Here is a 16,927-nt window from a genome sequence, read left to right as displayed (position 1 = left end):
AAAAGACCAACCACGGGGATTTTTTTCTTTTTTTCATGTCAAACAGGTAATGTGCTGAAGTTGTAACAAGGTTTAAGGGAGACACATCTCATATATGAGTGTGAAAATCCAATCATCACTTATGAACCACAAAAGGATCTAGATAGTTTTTCTAGCTTTTCTGAAATTATAAAGAATTGTTTGCGTAAATTCTTTCAGTGTCTAGTTGAAGTCTGAAATTCATCCATGATGTGTGCACTTCATCTGCAGTGTGCCTGCAAGCTAATTTCTTCATCCCCTTTTTTCCTTTTTTTTTTTTTGAAATGGAAGTCTTGCTACATTGCCCAGGCTGGTTTCCAACTCCTGGGCTCAAATTATTTTTCCGCCTCAGCCTCCTGAGTAGCTGGGACTACAGGTGTGCAACCCCATGCCCAGATCCTCATCCCTTTTCGGTAGCATTTTTGTATGCATCTCAAATGCCACCAATGAGTGCCATGGATTCAGATGGGGAATTAAATTCACAGTTACAATCATCTTTAGTTTAATACGCCATGCCGATAGCTCCACAGAAGGACACAGGGCAGGGGCTTCAGCATTCACTACCTCTTCATCTGACTGGAGGTTCCAACAGCAACCCAGGCACACAACTTACTACATTCCCTTACCCACACGGGACAAGGGCAGCTGCAAGACTAAATGCTCGTGGGCAAACTTGACACAAAAGCATCCCTTCAGTTTCTCACTAGTTTTTTCTATTATTCTGATCATATAGGCCCAACCCTGATGCCCACTCACAGCTCCCCATTCAGGTGTGAGCCCATGGACGAAGGAGGAACAGAAAAGAAAGTGCACACAACAGGACATGTGTATCCACCCCTGTAATTTCCAAGGAAATGGCACTGAGAGAGGAGGCTGGAGGTAACTTTCCCAGGTAGGCCACAGTCAGTCCAGGTCTGGTCTCACATTTTCTCACAGAACCCTTGCTGGCTTTTTCTAAGCATCACTGTTTCCTTAGGATTTCACTTGTCCAACCAGAAACCTCTGTGGCCAGTGGCGCCTTTGCCCGAGTTTTGCTCAGGCCTGCTGGGCTCATTCCTCCCACTCAGCCCAGCAGGCTGCACTCAGCTCACCCTACCAGTCCAGATCCCCACCTGCCAAGGGTGATCCAGGCTTGCAGTGGCAAGAGGCATGTGAGTGAGTGAGTGTGGGGTCTGGCCACTGCCCATAGCCAGGCATGCCAGCTGCTGTGGCAGGGTGGGTAGCTCCAGGCGCTGGCACAGGTGACTGCTCCATGCAAAACTGCAGCTGGATCAGATGTACCACAAACAGCTTCTGCTGTGGGTACCCGCATCTGGACAAGGGAAACATGGCAATGCCCAGAAGCCAGGAGCTGCAGAGCCCCAAAGAGGGTGTCACAGCCCTGGCTTGGGAAGCCTCTAGGTCTGGGCTCCCCAAAGGGCCACAACTCTTCTCTCCATCTTGTCGCTTGCAATGTGGCAAGCAGCGGGGGGCATGTTTCAGCCCTGTCAGTCCCACCATTCAGTGGGTCCTGAGTTCTTGTCCCATGTCCAGGAAGAACAAGATACACGGACAACTGGAGGGTGAGCAAGGTGGAGAGGAGTTTTATTGAGCAACAGAACTGCTCTCAGGAGACCCAAAGTGGTTAACTCCCTTCAGCAGGCAGGTTATCCTGATAAGTGTCCAGCTCTCAAGTGGAAAGGAGACCTGTAGTGGGTAGCTCCTTTCCACAGGCAGGTCGTCCTCACAAGTATCTGAGCCTGGATTAGTCTGGGGTTTTTATGGGCTCAGAAGGGAGGAAGTGCATGCTGATTGGTCCATGGGTGGCCATGGGTAAGCCTGGAAAAAGGACCATAACTTCTCACTTTGTGCTGCAGCCTCCATCCAAAACTGGTAGCCCAGGCCCCAGGCTTCAGGTCATCCCTGACTTGAAGGTGGGGTTTCACTGGGGACCTGTCCCTTCTTGCCCAGGAACCTGTCTGACATTAACATGCCATCCATGGCACCCAGACTGTCCACACCGAGAGGTGCCCAGAGACATGCCAAGCTGCCCTCCCCACCCCCACCCCACCAGCCCCCTTCAGTGCTCGTCAGTGCCCAAAGTCTGGAGGTGGCTGAGGGAGCAGGGGGCTGGTGTGTGAGCACCAACCTGAGTGCACTCACACCCAACTGGGTTATGACAGTACCCAGGCTTGGCCATAATTTTCCGCCCTAGAGCAAGTGCTGGGAGCAGGGAGAGCCCAGAGAGCAGGAGCAGGCACTATCAAGCCTACAGGGGCAGGGAGCTTCCTGGGCCCCTGAGAGCACAGGGATGCTGGGGTCTGGAGCCACAGCTGGGCTGCTGCAGCTACACCTGAGAGCTTGGGCTTCTGCCCCACCAACTCAGTAGGGGGCAGGGCTCTCACCCGTTCCCAGCTTCCACTGGCTGTGTGTCCCCTGCTGCAGCTGGCATCCTCCCAGCAGCTGCTCCAGATGGGCTGTTGCCACCATCAATCCCCTCTCTGAAGAGGTACATCTAATGGCCATTAGGATAGGTTGATGACTGCTCTTCAACAGCTTCTTGCTGACAGGGGGATCTGTCTCAGAGGCTTATCTAAGGGATACCTGGTAAAAAGAGAGCAAATTGTCCAAGGCTCCAGTTGCATGACCGCTTGGAATTTGATGGTCTCTAGGTGAAAAGAAACAAATTTTACAAGGAGGTTAAGTATGCTGAGAACAACATTTGGGCCACTTGATAGGTTTTATCTTTACCAAGGTGGAAACCTTGGTGGAGGATTTTAAGAACTTTCCATTGACTGGAAGCTTGTAAATGAAGCTTGCTGTCCTCTGATTGCAGCCACCCAAAAGGTGGACCATTCTATCTCCACAGAAGAATACTGGGGTTTTATTTCTTTTATGGAGCCCTCCCAGATCAGAAATCTGGGGCCCTCTTGCTACTGGCTTAGCTGCTTCATCTGCCAACTTATTTCCCTCAGCAATTTCATCTGTCCCTTTTTGGTGGCTTTACAATGTATTACTCCACTTCCCATGGAAGGAAGTCTGAGGATAATAGTCTATTGACTTCCTGATGGTATTTAATGGGAGACCCATTGGCTGTGAGAAAGTCTCTCTCTTTCCAGATGGTGGCATGGGCATGGAGGACTAGGAAAGTATACTTAGAATCAGTATAAATGTTAAGTTGTTTCCCCTTGCTTAATTCAAGCTCCTTTGTGAGGGCAGTTAGCTTAGCTAGTTGAGCACTTGTGCCCGAGGAGAGAGGCATGCTCTCAATAATGTCATTCAGGGCGACTTCTGCATACACGGCCTTACAGATCCCTTGCTTTACAAAGGAACTTCCAACCATAGAGTTCGGTCTGGGTTCTCTAAGGGGGTTTCTTTGAGGTCCTCTCTGGCCACATAGCTTTGCACTGCTTTCTGTTTGCAGTCATGTGCAAGCTCCCCAGCCTCCTCTGAAAGGAAGGTGACTGGGTTTAGGGAGGGACAGATTCTTAACTGAACTGCAGATCCCTCTAATAGCAGAACTTGATATTTGAGGAGGCAGTTGGCTGTTAGCCAAAGACTTCCCTCAGGAGACAGCAGTCCTGCCACATTTTGTGGGGTATAAACAGGTGAGTTATTCCCCCATGAGAAACTTAGCAGCCTCTAGTACCAGCAAAGCTACCACTGCAACTGCCCAGAAACAGGCCAGCCATCCTTTAGCTACCAAATCAAGCTTTTTGCTTAGGTAGCCTACAGTCTGCTGGGCTGCACCTTGGGACTGGGTTGGAACCCCCAGGGTTATTCCCTTCCTTTCTGAGACATAATGACTGAACATTTCCCCAGTGGGAAGACTAAGGACTGGTGCCTCAAGCAAGGCTTGTTTTAACTTGTCAAAGGCCCTGTTAGCCTCTGGTTCCCAAGTTAGGGAGTGGGTCTTAGCTGCCTGAGTTTCCTTTATTAGGTGATATAAGGGACAAGCTATTTCACCATACCCAGGTATCTATAACCTGTAGAATTCTGAAATGCCTAAGAATCCCCTCAGTTGTTTGAGGTTTGGGAGAGGGGAAAGGAGGAGATAGGCTTAATCCTTTCTTTGCCTAGTGCCTTGGTCCCCTCTGACAAGACTAGACCCAGACACTTCACTGAAGTCTGACAGGACTGAGCCTTGGATTTTGAGACCTTGTATCTTCTGTTAGCCAGAAAATTAAGAAGAGCCTTACTACCCTCCTGAGAGATTTCCTCAGTTGGGGTACAGAGATAATGACATCTACATATTGTAAAACCTTAACCTGAGGATAAAGGAACTCAGAGAGATCTTTTTACAATGCCTGTCCAAACAGGCTGTCTCAGAATCCCTGAGGTGGCACTGTCCAGGTTAGCTGGGTGGACTGGATGAGGGATCCTCAAATGCAAACAAATACTGGGAGTTGGGGTGTAATGGTATGCAGAAAAATACATCATTTAGGTTCAGGACTCTGAACCATTAATTCCTTCAGGTATTTGAGAGTGTAGGCATTGGGAACCACCAGATGAATTGGAACCACAGCCTCATTAATGAGGCTGAGGTCCTAAACTAGTCTCCATACCCCATTGGGTTTTTGTACTCCCAATATTGGGATACGACAAGGGCTACTGCAAGATTTGAGGAGGCCCTACATCCTCAAGTTATTGATGATGGCTTCTAGTCCTTTCCTAATTTCTGGTTTCAGGGGATATTGTCTTTGGATACGGAAGGAGGTAGGATCCTTAAAGTGGATCCAGACCAGTGTGATGGTTGTGGCTCAGTCAATTTTCCCTTGAGTTGCTCAAACTTCTGGGATAATACTGGTCTCCACTAGGAGGAGACAAAGTGTTTGTCCTGGAGCCATAAGGATGGTGGTTCCCATACAAGCAAAAATATCCCTGCCCAACAGAGGAGCTGGGCTTTCAGGCATGATTAAAAAGTCATGAGTAAACAAGAGGTCTCCCCAACTACAACTAAGGGGTTGGGGAAAACATAGGGTTAAAGGCTTTCCTGAGATGCCCCTCATGGATGTGTGAAGAGAAGAGGGGGGCCTAGATTGGAGAGGAGAATTGAAAGGCTTATTCTGGTTTCCAGAAGAAGGCTCACCTTCCTCCCTTTGGCTTCCAGAATCACCTGGGCCCTTGAATGGTAATGGCAATCTGAACCACCTGCCGAATCCAGGGAGAGGAGCCCCAGGACCTGTCAGTCCTGGTGGACCATTTGGGAGACTGGTTCTGGACCTAGTGACTTCGGTCTCCAGGGATAGTCTACCCTACAGTGGTCCCCATTGCAAATTGGATAGTGTCAGCATGACTTCCTCCTGCTGTAGGGACAGTCCTTCCTAAAGTGCCCTGGCTTGTCACATTTGTAGCAGTTAGCAGGTGCATCTCAGGGACCCTAGGTTTTGTGAGCCTGCAAGGCAGCCATTAGAACCTTTGCCTTTTTCTTGTATCTCCTTTCTCTTTTTTGAGCTTCCTCCTCATCTCTATTGTAAAAGACTGAGTTTGCCACTTTCAGGAGATTCTCTAAAGTACCATCAGGTCATATAACCTGTTTCTGGAGCTTCCTCCTGCTATCAGGGGCTGCCTGTGTGATAAACTTATCCTTCAGGATCAGTTGTCCCTTGACTTAATCAGGAGATAGAAGTAGGCTTTACCAAGACCTCTTTTAGCCTTTCTAGGAAGGCAGTGGGATTCTCATCTAATCCCTGGTCTATCATGGATAGTTTGGAGTAATTGAGAGGCTTAGTTCTAGTCCTTCGTAAGCCCTCCAGTATGCACATCTGAAAGTGTTTTCTCCTCCATTCTCCCATTTCATCATAAATTGGTGTCCCATTTACAGTCCTCCAATGGTACTGCTATTCTTCCAATTGGATAAGGCTTATCCCCTTCCTGGGCACTATATGAGATATGAAGCTCATATCTCAAATTCTCTGCCACTTGCAGGGTGGCCTCTTTTCCAGTGGTAGTCAGGGTCTAATTCAAAAGTAACAAATATCCTTCCAGAAGAGTTTGAATACTTAGGTTAAATTCTGGGAAGCCTCTATACACCTGTTAGGGTCATCTGAAAACTTGCCAAGACTCCTCTTAATTTGCCTTAAGTCCTGTAGTGAAAAGGAGACCTGGACCTTAATGGGGCCATATTCATCAGGCATCTGTTGTAGGGGCAGGAGTGAGACTGAGACTTGCCTAAAATGAGAATTTCTAGGATGGGGCAAGCTTGGAAGAGAAGCTGGATGAAGAGGAGCAGAGGGAGTTGACTACCAAACTGGAGGTATCTCTGGGGTTTGCTTCCCTAGTTTCCTGGGATTTTCCCTTGCAGTCTCTCCTAAGATGACCACTAGAAGGGCTGAATAAATCCTACAATGTTGGCAAAGGTCCAGATTACCCTGCAAGGCAAAGAAAGCACATAAGGGGCTTTGGACAATTTGCCCTCATGTTTACAGAAAAGGTACAGCTGCAGAATGGTATTGAAATTAATTCTTCCTTCCTGAGACCATGCTTCTCCTTCCTGAGACCATGCTTCTCCCTCCTGGAGAACATAATTCAACCACACCTTCGTGCAAAGGGATATGAGTTGCTTTTTCTCCAGAGTCTGAGGGTGAAAGAAGCCTCAGTGATTCAGGATGCACTCTAGAGGAGTGGAGGCTGAAGATGATTGGTTATCATCTGGAAAAGAAGACAGAGGATGAAAAAAGCATTTTTTTTCTTTCTCCAGGGTCTGATGGTCAGAGTCCCAGTGATTCAGGATGCACTCGAGAGGAATGCAGGCTGAAGATGGTTGGTTATCCATCAGGAAACAGGTGAAAAAGGCATCCCTTTGTTCCTTTCTCTTTCCAGCAAATACCTGAGGTATGTGAGGGAGATTTTAAAAAAGGTGCTCCCTTATTTCTTCTGACCTTATATCCCCGAGTCCCAGTGACCTTTGCAGGTGCCAACCATGGGTGCAAGTGCGACTTTCACCCATGAAGCAGGAAGGCATAGCCAGCAGGAATATTCACACTTACCTATTTGCTGTTTAAGCCTCCCGCTGTCGGTAACCTTTGAGTTCCCCAGATTTCATCTATGCCATGGACGTGAGCATGACCTCCCTCCATTAGGTGGGAGGGCCTAATTGGCAGGAATTAGTCGTGCTCACCTGCACTGTGCCCTAGACTTCTGCTGTCATCTGCCTCTGGTCCTTTAGAGCTAGCTTTCCTTTCTAGGGCTTCAAAGCAAAGTTTGGGATAAAAAAGCACCTCAGAAGTGTGTATGGATCCATTAAATTAGTCCCAGGTGGCCCTCACCAAATTGCAGCCAGCAACTGGGAGGGCAGCCCCTCTGTTGCTTCCCTATCATAAACAGGTGAAGATGTGGGACCAGGTCCTCCTCAGACAAGGGAGAGAAAGGGAGTTCTGGGAACTGGGGACCTGGCCTAACAAAGTGCCTCCCAAGAGGGAAAATCCAGTAGGAAAGCTCCCTGTATTTGCAGGACTTTATGGACTCCTGACATGGTGGAGGAAAGAGGGAAAAAAAACAACACAAGTGCAGGGGAGAGGAAGGTGCCTGGGGAATCCTCTTGCCTTATGCATGTGGGTTCTTTGAACAGAGGAGAGAAAACTCTCAATTGTTACATCCTCCTTGCTTCTAAGAACAGATAGATACAGCATTGTTTTGATTTACATTCCTGATGACTAAGCCAAGTGCTTATGCTACTCTGTAATATTTTGTATGTGGTTTGCAACAACACCCTTAACATTGTATATAAAGAAGAGGACAGCAGCTGGGTCAGTTGTGAAAGAAAGTGTGATAGGTAAGACTGGGGGTCCTAGTGCCAACACTCTAATGGGTGGTCAGGAACTGTAGTCTGGGAGCCTTTGGAGTTGTAGCCAACATGGAGTTGTAGCCTCAGCTTGATACCCTCAGTTGCCCCAGGGCCTCCCTCCAATCCCATGCAATGGGTAGACCTCCATGAAGGGAAATTGGATTGGAACAAAACCAACATTCCCAACACCCAAGGGTGGCAGGAGATTGACAGTGTCCTCCCCAGCAAGCTGGTCCTGTGTGTCTTAAGTCTGGTAGCCATGCTAATTGCCTTTAACTGGCTGACAGGGGCCCCATGTTTTTCTTTCATTTTGGATATTGTGGTGTTTAGGGACTCTGATAAAAGGACAGAAAGCAGCAAGTCTGCTTTTACTCACCCTTCCCAGATGAGCCCCCACAAAATGTCACAGGATCCTTTTCCCATGGAAACCTCTGTGGCTGGTCGTGCCTTTGTCCAACTTTTGCTCAACCTACTGGATTTGTTCCACCCACTCAGCCAAGCAGGCTGCATTCAGCTTACACCACCAGCCCAGATCCCACACTGCCAAGAGCAAGCCAGGCTTGGAGTGGTGAGGGGCATGTAAGTGAGCAAGTGTGGGGTCTGGCCACTGTGCATAGCCAGGCACACCAGCTGCTGTGGCAGGGCAGGCAGCTCCAGGCACCAGCTCCGTGCAAGGCTGTGGCTGGATCAGATATACTGCAAGCAGCTTCTTTTGTGGGCACCTGCATCTGGACAAGGGGAATGCTATGGCACCCAGAAGCTTCGAGACACCAGGAACTGCAGAGCCCCAAAGAGGGTGTTATAGCCCTGGCTCAGGGAGCCCCTATGACTGGGCTCCCCAAAGGGCCACAGCTCTTCTCTCCTTCTTATTGCCCACAATGTGGTGAGTGGGAGGGTGTGTTTCAGTCCAGTTTGTGTTACAGATCTTTCAGTTCTACCATTCAGTGGGTCCTGAGATCTTGTCCCGTGTCCAGGAAGAATGGAGTACATGGTCCACTGCGGAGTGAGCAAGGCAGAGACGAACTTTATCGAGTGACAGAACAGCTCTCAGGAAACCCAAAGTGGGCAGCTCCTTCCAGCAGGCAGGTTGTCCCAGTGAGTTTCCAGCTCTCAGCAGAGACAAGACCCATAATGGGTAACTGCTTTTCACAGGCAGGTCTGGGCCTGGCTGAGAGTCTGAGCCTGGCTGAGGCTGGGTTTTTTGTTTGTTTGTTTGTTTGTTTTTGAGGTGGAGTCTCACTCTGTCGCCCAAGCTGGAGTTCAGTGGCATGATCTTGGCTCACTGCAACCTCTGCCTTATGGGTTCCCGCCATTCTCCTGCCTTTGCCTCCCAAGTAGCTGGGACTACAAGTGCCCACCACCATGCCCAGCTAATTTTCTTGTATTTTTAGTAGAGACAGGGTTTCACCGTGTTAGCCAGGATGGTCTCGATCTCCTGACCTCATGATCCACCTGGCTCAGCCTCTCAAAGTACTGGGATTACAGGCGTGAGCCACCGTGCCCAGCTGAGGGTAGGGTTTTTATGGGCTCAGAAGGGAAGAGGTGCATGCTGATTGGTCCATGGGTGGCCATGAGCAGGCCTGGAAAAAGCACCATAATTTCTTACTATGGGTCAGACTTCACCTAGATCTGGCAGCCTGGCTCCCAGGCATTAGGTCACCCCTGGCTTGAAGGTGGGGTTTCACTGGGGACCCGCCTCTTCCTGACAAGGAATCTGTCTGCCATTAACAAGCTGCCCATGGCACCCAGGCTGTCCACAGCAAGAGGTGCCCATAGGCCTGTGCCAAGCCACCCTCAGCCCCCACAGCCCTCCTGCTGTGCTTGTTGGTGCCCAAAGTCTGGAGGAGGCCAAGGTGGCAGGTGGTTGGTACATCAGTGCCACCCTGAGCATGTGCACACCTGACTAGATTGTGACAGTGCCCAGGCTGGGCCACAACTTTGCTCCACCATGGAGCAGGCACCAGGAGTGGGGACAGGCCAGGGAGTGGGAGCAGGCACTTTCAAGCCTGCCAGGGAAGGGGGCCTCCTGGGCTCCTGAGAGTGCAGGGATGTTGGGGTCTGGAGCCACAGCTGGGCTATTGCAGCTGCACCTGGGAGCACGGGCTCCTGCCCTGTCAACTTGGTAGGGGGAGAAGTTCTTATCTGATCCCACTGGCTTTACACAGCACATAGTACCAGCCACACCTTCCCTGCTGCAGCCGGCATCCTCAAAGTGGCCACTCCAGATGGGCTGTCATTGCCCTCACAAGTATAATTTATCTTTCAATGGAATTGGCTATTTGCTGGAAAATATTGTAATAAGAAGCAGAGAAAAGACTGTCCACAGCTTCAATTTGGGTTTATTGTCCTTCCTGTGGCCTGAACATCTTGTGTTCCCAAAGTTCACGTATTGAAGCCCTAATGCCCAGTGGGGTGTTATCCAGAGGTGGCACCTTTTGAAGGTAATCAGGTTTAGATAAGGTCCTGGTGGTGGAGCTACAATGGGACTCTTGGTATGTGGGAATGAAGGGACCAGTGCTCTCTCTCACTCTTCACTGACTGAAGGATACAGCAAGAAAGCGTCTGTCTGTAAACCAGGAAGAGGGGTCTCACCAAGAACAGAAATGGCCAGTACCTTGATCTAAATTTTCCATCCTCCAGAACAGTGAGAATTTATTTCAAAATTTTGTGCATAAGCCAAATCTAAGTCAACCAGTCCCTCTCATCCCTCTGACTGGCCACATTGATTAGTTCAGTCATGGTCATATGACCTAACTTTGTCCATGAAGATTTAGCCCAGGAATTGGTTTTTGTTGGTTGAAATGAGAGATACCTGTCAGGCTACATGCTAACAGGGAAATGTTTGACTCCAGCTGCTTCGTTAGCCATCCTCTGATCATAAGGAGAGATGGCAGAAGATGAAATTAATGCCCTGCCTGAAAGCAAGGATGAAAGAAATAAGGAAACTAGGTCTCTGGGAATGTCATTGAGCCACTGGATCAGAATCACCTGACAGCTGCTCTGTCTTTGGACTTTTGTGGTCCACTGAATTCCCTTAATTATGTAAGGCAGCTTGAGTTGCATTTTTCTGTTACTTGCAACCAAAGCATCTTAACAAATAAATATATTTCAAGGTTCTAATATTAGGTGAAGAAAAATTCATGACTCATAATGTCTTAATTAATTAAACATTTTTCAAAAAATATTATTCTTTGTCCTAGTTAATTAGCACTTTAGTCCCTAAATTTTTTTTTTCTAAATACTAACATGACCAAGTCTACTTTCTTTTGTTGGTATTTGCATACCTATCTTTTTCTAGGCTTTTCAATGTAAATTTGTCGTTTTCTTCTATGTATATCTCTTAGGACAGGATACGGCCTTGTTAATCACCTTTTATGTCTTATAAGTTCTCAACTAATTGAAGACAGGTACAAGAAATCAGATAATAGAGCCAAGAACATATTGCAACAGAAGTAGATTCGTGGTTGCCTTGGGCTGGGGGTGTTGGAGGGGTGAGAAAATAGGGAGGGTGAGAATGGGAAGTGATGGCAAGGGGCTATAGAGTTCATCATTCATTTTGAGTAATACAAATGTTCTAAAATTGATTGTGGTGATTGATGCACAGTTCTGTGAATATGCTAAAAGCCATTGAGTTGTACACTTTCAATGGGTGAATTGTATGGTGTGTGAATTATGTCTTGAAGCTATGAAAAAAGAAGATATTGAATACATAAAACAAGAATAGGATGTTATGGAAAAGAAGCAATTATAAAGCCAGAAAATAACTCTTGTAAATTTGAAGTATTATTGTCAAAATGTGTGTGTGCATCTGTGTGTGTCTGTGTGTGTATATATATATATACATATTTAAACATCTTATGTTGCATTTTTTTCTGTTACTTGCAATATTAATAGTAGTATTTGAAAAAATACATATACACATTTATTTGTCTACACACATGTGTGCACATATATCTATGTCTATATGTACAATAAAATTTCCCACAGTATGGGACAACAAGGTAAAAAGGTTTTTAAAAATGAGAGAAAAGATAAGAAAGCAAGAAAATCAATCCATGAGGTTGAAATATCTAATAGACTCAAAAATAGAAGACAGAGAGAAAGGGACAGAAATAGTAAAATAATAATATAATAATAGGAGACAATTTCCCAGAACTGAAGCACCTGGGTCTTCAGTTTGAAGGGAACTCAAATGCCCAGCATAGTGAATAAAAGAAGGCCCATGGGACATCAGCACCAAATTCCAGAATATCAAGAATAGTGGAAATATCCTACAAGCTTCCAAAATAGGCGGATGTAGGGAAGGAACATTTTGGCATCAGCTGCCTCATCAGGTACTCCAGCTGCCAGAAGAAAGTGGAGGACTGCCTCCAAATTTCTAGGGGAAAGGAATTTTGAACCTAGACATCTAGGACAAGCCAGCGTTTAAAGGCAAATAGATCTTTTCAGATCTGAAAGGACTCAAGGTTGACCTTGCACACATTTCGAGAAGTTATTTGGGATTTCTCTCCACCAAAAAGGGGATACACCTTGGGGAAGGGCTCCAAGAAGAAAGTGAGTCCATCCTAGGAGGATAAGGAGTAGCAGTCCTTGGGTGACAGCCAAACAGCAGTTAGAGAGTAACTGATCCAAAGAGAAGGAGGGAATTGTCCAGGAACAAACCAGAGACTGTAGAGCAGCCTCTTCCCATCAGTGGGGGCAGTTTGCCCAGTGGAGCCTATCCTCAGCTGATTTCCAGGGTCTGCAAGGGTGACTTTCCAGCAGGCTGCCTTCCCAACACCCAGCCCTCAAGGGCAGATGGTGGAGAAATAACCCACAGACACATAACTACCCAGCTGGAGGATCTTGACCAAGTCCAGGAGCAGAAGAATGAAGGAAGAAGCAGAAGAAAGGAGGTGAGCAGGTATATCAGTTAGCTGTTGCTGTGTGACAAAACACCCCAAGGTTCAGTAGCTTCAAATAACAACCGTGTAGTACTGCTCATGAGTCTGTGGGCTGGCAGGATGCTTCTGATCATCTGAACCAGACTCAGCAGGGCTCACTCGGGTATCAGCTACACATCAGCATCTGGGATGGCTCCACTGCTGCTGAGTGGTGTCTTTCATCCTGCAGCAGGCTAGCCCAGAGATCTGAAAGGAAGAGGAAGCATGCCACAACTGTTACGGCCTAGCCTTACAACCTGAACCCCCTTACTTCTGCCATGTTCTGTATACCAAAGTTAGTCACAGGCCAGCTCAGATCCAAGGGGTGAGAAATACACTCCGCATCTCATCTTCACGGGAGTTACTGCATAGTCACCGGGCTGAGGACACAGATGCAAGGAGGGCTGCAAAACCACAGCCCCACTGTTGTAACCAACCTACTATGGGGATGGAGAGTAAGGATTTTTTAAAGGTAGCAAAACGTTACTTCTCCTACCATGTGGGATCTCTTTTCTTTTCTTTCCTTTATTTTGGTCAAGACAGAGTCTCACTCTGTTGTCCAGTCTAGAGTGCAGTGATGCAATCATAACTCACTGGTGCCTCAAACTCCTGGGCTCAAGCAATTTTCCTACCTCAGCCTTCCAAGTAGATAGAACTACAGGTACATGCTACTGCACCTGTCTGATTCTTTTTTTGTAGAGACAGGGTCTCAATATGTTGCCTAGGCTGGTCAGGAACTCCTGGCCTCAAGCCATCCTTCTGTCTCAGCCTCCCAAAGCACTAGGATTACAAGCATGAGCCACTGCACCCAGCCAGATCTTTTTTCCTCTGTGACCAAGGCAGAAATGGACCATTTCCCAGATGAGAAATCTAGACCTTCTGTGCAGTGCAGACATTGCCGTGTTCATTTCCTTATATTCCACATATAACGAAGTCTCGGGGTGGTCCCAGGCTGGAATTCAATACATGGCTGGAGCAGAGCATTGGAGGGGAGACTCTCCCACTGTAGCACATGGTGGCAGCCTAGGGCTCCAACTAAGGCTGTCAAGAGAAGGAAGAGCTAGTCCCCCACCCACGCCTGCTTCTTTGCTGAAGTTGATCTTTCCAGAAACCAAGCATGGAGGTTCTGAGGGTAATGAAAGTGCCTGCTCAGGCGGAAACTTAGAATTATGCCAGCTGCTCCCTCGTCTGCAAATGGAGACCTTAAGTCACCTTGGAACAGACTCGCCTTATTATCTCTGGAATCTCCTTAAGTTGTATAAATGCAAGGCAGGCCGGCACTGCTTTTTTTTTTTTTGAGAAAGGGTGCAGATTGATCCTCGCTTTCTCTGACTTGGAAATGTCTGCCCTTCCAAAGAATCCTTAATATACAATGCCGGGGGGGGGGGGGGGGGGGGTGGGGCAAATTCACCCAAGGGCCAAGAGCCTGCCAGCAAAAAGGGATTTGGGACTTTGTTCCCTTCTTTTATTGTAGCCAGAGAGGTCCCCTGTGGGAAGGGTGGCGAGGCCCCAGAGGGTACCTCTCTGCGAGAGGACAAAGTCTGGCTGGCGGTGGCCTAAGCAGCCATGCAGCCTCGGGTTCTTACACAGGTTGTGGCAGAGGCTCAGGCCCTGTGAGCAACCAGGCATTCAAAGAGCTGTCGGTTTACAGCCTCCGGGAAACACCTGCCTCTGGGGTTCTTGAACAACTTGTGCGGCCGGGAAGCTTGCACGCTCAAGATGCAGGATGCCTGTCAATCGGAGCAAGCGGGCGGACGAAAGGAAACCATGGGGCAGGAGATGGGCCCCTCTGTGTGCGCGACTGGTCTCGGCCCTTTGCTCGGATCCTAGCACTCAGGACAGCTGGCCTCACGCGGAGGTCCTCTGGTTGGCCTCTGCCTCTCCGACTCCCCCACCCCTTAGAACTAAGGCCTCTGGCACTGCTCTCCACAACCCCACCGTCCTCTCTCTGCACCGCCCCCACCCCATCTCAGGGCACAGGACCTGGCATCAGTAGAGGATTCTTGCGCGAATTCGGTGCACGTTGAAGCATCCTGCAGAACCCATTTCCACTTTCTGCTGCGTAGGCCGGCAGGGACGCGCTCTTCCTCGCTGGCCAGGCAGGCAGTTCCTTGGGCTGGACGCAGGTACCTCCCCGCCGGGCTTCTCAGAGCGCCTGGTCGCAGCATGCACTTCTGAAGGCTGCCGCGAGGTGGCACTGCGGCTTCTTGGGAAACACAATGTGAGGTCTCCTTTCAGAGGGTCCTGCCTGGGATGTCCACTGACCCGCGCAAGCGACGGGGACGGGGCACGTGCCTCCCGGGCGCTGTCAGTCGGCCACCCACAGGGACCCAGCACAGCCAGGGCCGGCCAGTCCTGCCCAGGGTAGTTCCCAGGGGAGCTGTGTTCCAGCTCAGTGCCTCTACCTCCAGGTCTTGATTTCCTCTTAAAATAAGGAGGATGACACAGATTACGAGGGAATGAATAAGAACACACGCTATGAACTCTAAAGCCGGGCAGAAATGCCTGTTGTGAATGTAGGGATGAAGAGGGAGAGGCGAACCCAACGCTGCTCTTAAGGAATATCCTGGGGGCACTACTAAGACTAACCATACCAGCCCAAGGCAGGCTGAGGCTTGGGAACTGTGAGAGGCTCCGAAGGCATCCTCCTAAAAGGAACATAGAAACTAACAAAGCTAAGCGCTTTGGAGCTGGAACTCGTTGAAGCCTCACATCTGTCTCTGATTCTCTACCTTAATTATCCCCATTTTACAGACGAGGAAACTGAGGCCCAGGGAAGCTGTGACCTGGGGGAGCCCTCATGTTAGTGAATGGGCAGGAGGGATGCAGAACTGTAAGTGGGGAGAGACACTGGAGGGAGATGGGATGGAGTGAGAGAGGGCAGGAAGGTGAGAAGGATGCCTGCAGGAGGGAAGGGGGGCAGCATGGGGCAGCCCACAGCTCCTTCCCTTCTCCTCCCAGGAACTCCATCATGGCCCCATAAAACTGGGGCTGCACACTGGCCTCTCAGATTTGGTTCCTACTCACTTGCAGAAACCACTTCACCTATAAGAATGTATTTTGTTCCTCCACAGCAGAGGTATTGTCTGCTGGTAAAAGATGTGGAGTTATAGTTATTGGGGGTGCAACTGGTTTCTGCAAGTTCTGATATCTGGAGACAGATCAGAAACTGGGAGTCACTGGGAGCTGAGTAACTAGATTATTCCACTCCATGTGGTTTCAATTATACATTTATTTATCTCACAGCATTATTTGTGCTTCTCATCCTTCAACCATGATGTGTGGAGCAGCTGAGAATTTTCCGAGAGGAGATCTGAGTGTGCTGCTTCCTGCCTGTCTTCCTCCTTTTTTAATGAATACAAGAATTAGTGGCTAAATAAAATTGACCCACAGGATAGATGCATACGACTGCTTCATGAATTGACAGATGACAGCAACGGGCAGCAAGCCTGAAAAACCTATCACACAGGCTCAGAGCACCTCTTTTGTCAAGTTATGATGAAGAACATCTATAGGCTCAGGAAAGAAAACTCAGCAGCCAGGGAATGCGGATGAATTTCTTAGGTCTGGCAGACAAGATGTTTATGTCACACACAGGACTGAAATTCTAAGCCGCAAAGATATCAAGGCTGGGCTTGGAGGAAGATCTGGAGTTTTCTTCATTTACAAAGTCTGTGAATCCTGGATTATCCTGCACTTATCCAAGACGCAGGAAAGCAAAAGACACAAGGTTTTTCTTATGAAAAGCAGAACAAGGAAGACTTGGGAGTCCAAGTGAGGTTCCAAGACCCAGCCTGCAGGTGTACGGCTAGGGCTGGAAGTTGTTGCCCATCCCACGAAGACTTTCAGGCCAACCCAGTGTATCCACGCTCAGTCTCTCAATGGCTCAGCAAGGTCAACTATGAGCACTCAACACTCTCCATGGAACCACCCAGGACAGACTTGCTCCACAGCCCTCCACACTCACTTGTGTCCGTGTTGGTTCTTCACCAAGGCTGTGTCTCTCCTTTTCAGTTATGTCTGCGCCTTGGATTGGCTGATTTATCTTATTTTCTTGGCTCAACGCTTGGTACAGTCAAGGGATTTTGACACCTCCTGGCTTTATCCCTGCTTCCTTGCTCCCTGCCACCAGGTAGGACACCTCAGCCTAGCTTTGCCTCTCAAGTACCCAGCAGCTAATCCCTAATGGGGCCCAACAAAGCAAGCCATAAAGGAAGGTTCA

At 48.5% G+C, this 16,927-nt stretch overlaps 1 long non-coding RNA gene and 1 other non-coding gene across 2 annotated transcripts; both read right to left on the bottom strand.

Annotated features, from left to right (window-relative positions):
- Positions 1–36: 36 nt before the first annotated feature.
- LOC123572092 (small nucleolar RNA U13) lies at positions 37–138 on the bottom strand. The gene has a single exon (XR_006696428.1). It is a non-coding gene; the product is annotated as a small nucleolar RNA U13 (small nucleolar RNA).
- A 9,968-nt stretch (positions 139–10,106) lies between these two features.
- Positions 10,107–14,853, bottom strand: LOC141409716 (uncharacterized). The gene is made up of 2 exons (XR_012431598.1): positions 14,689–14,853; positions 10,107–12,912 (listed from the first exon to the last, which is right to left on the bottom strand). It is a non-coding gene; the product is annotated as an uncharacterized lncRNA (long non-coding RNA).
- Between the last annotated feature and the right edge of the window lie 2,074 nt (positions 14,854–16,927).

This window comes from Macaca fascicularis, chromosome 2, assembly GCF_037993035.2.
Source record: "Macaca fascicularis isolate 582-1 chromosome 2, T2T-MFA8v1.1".
In the NCBI taxonomy this organism is placed as follows: Eukaryota; Metazoa; Chordata; class Mammalia; order Primates; family Cercopithecidae; genus Macaca; species Macaca fascicularis.
This window is presented reverse-complemented; position numbering and strand designations above follow the sequence as displayed.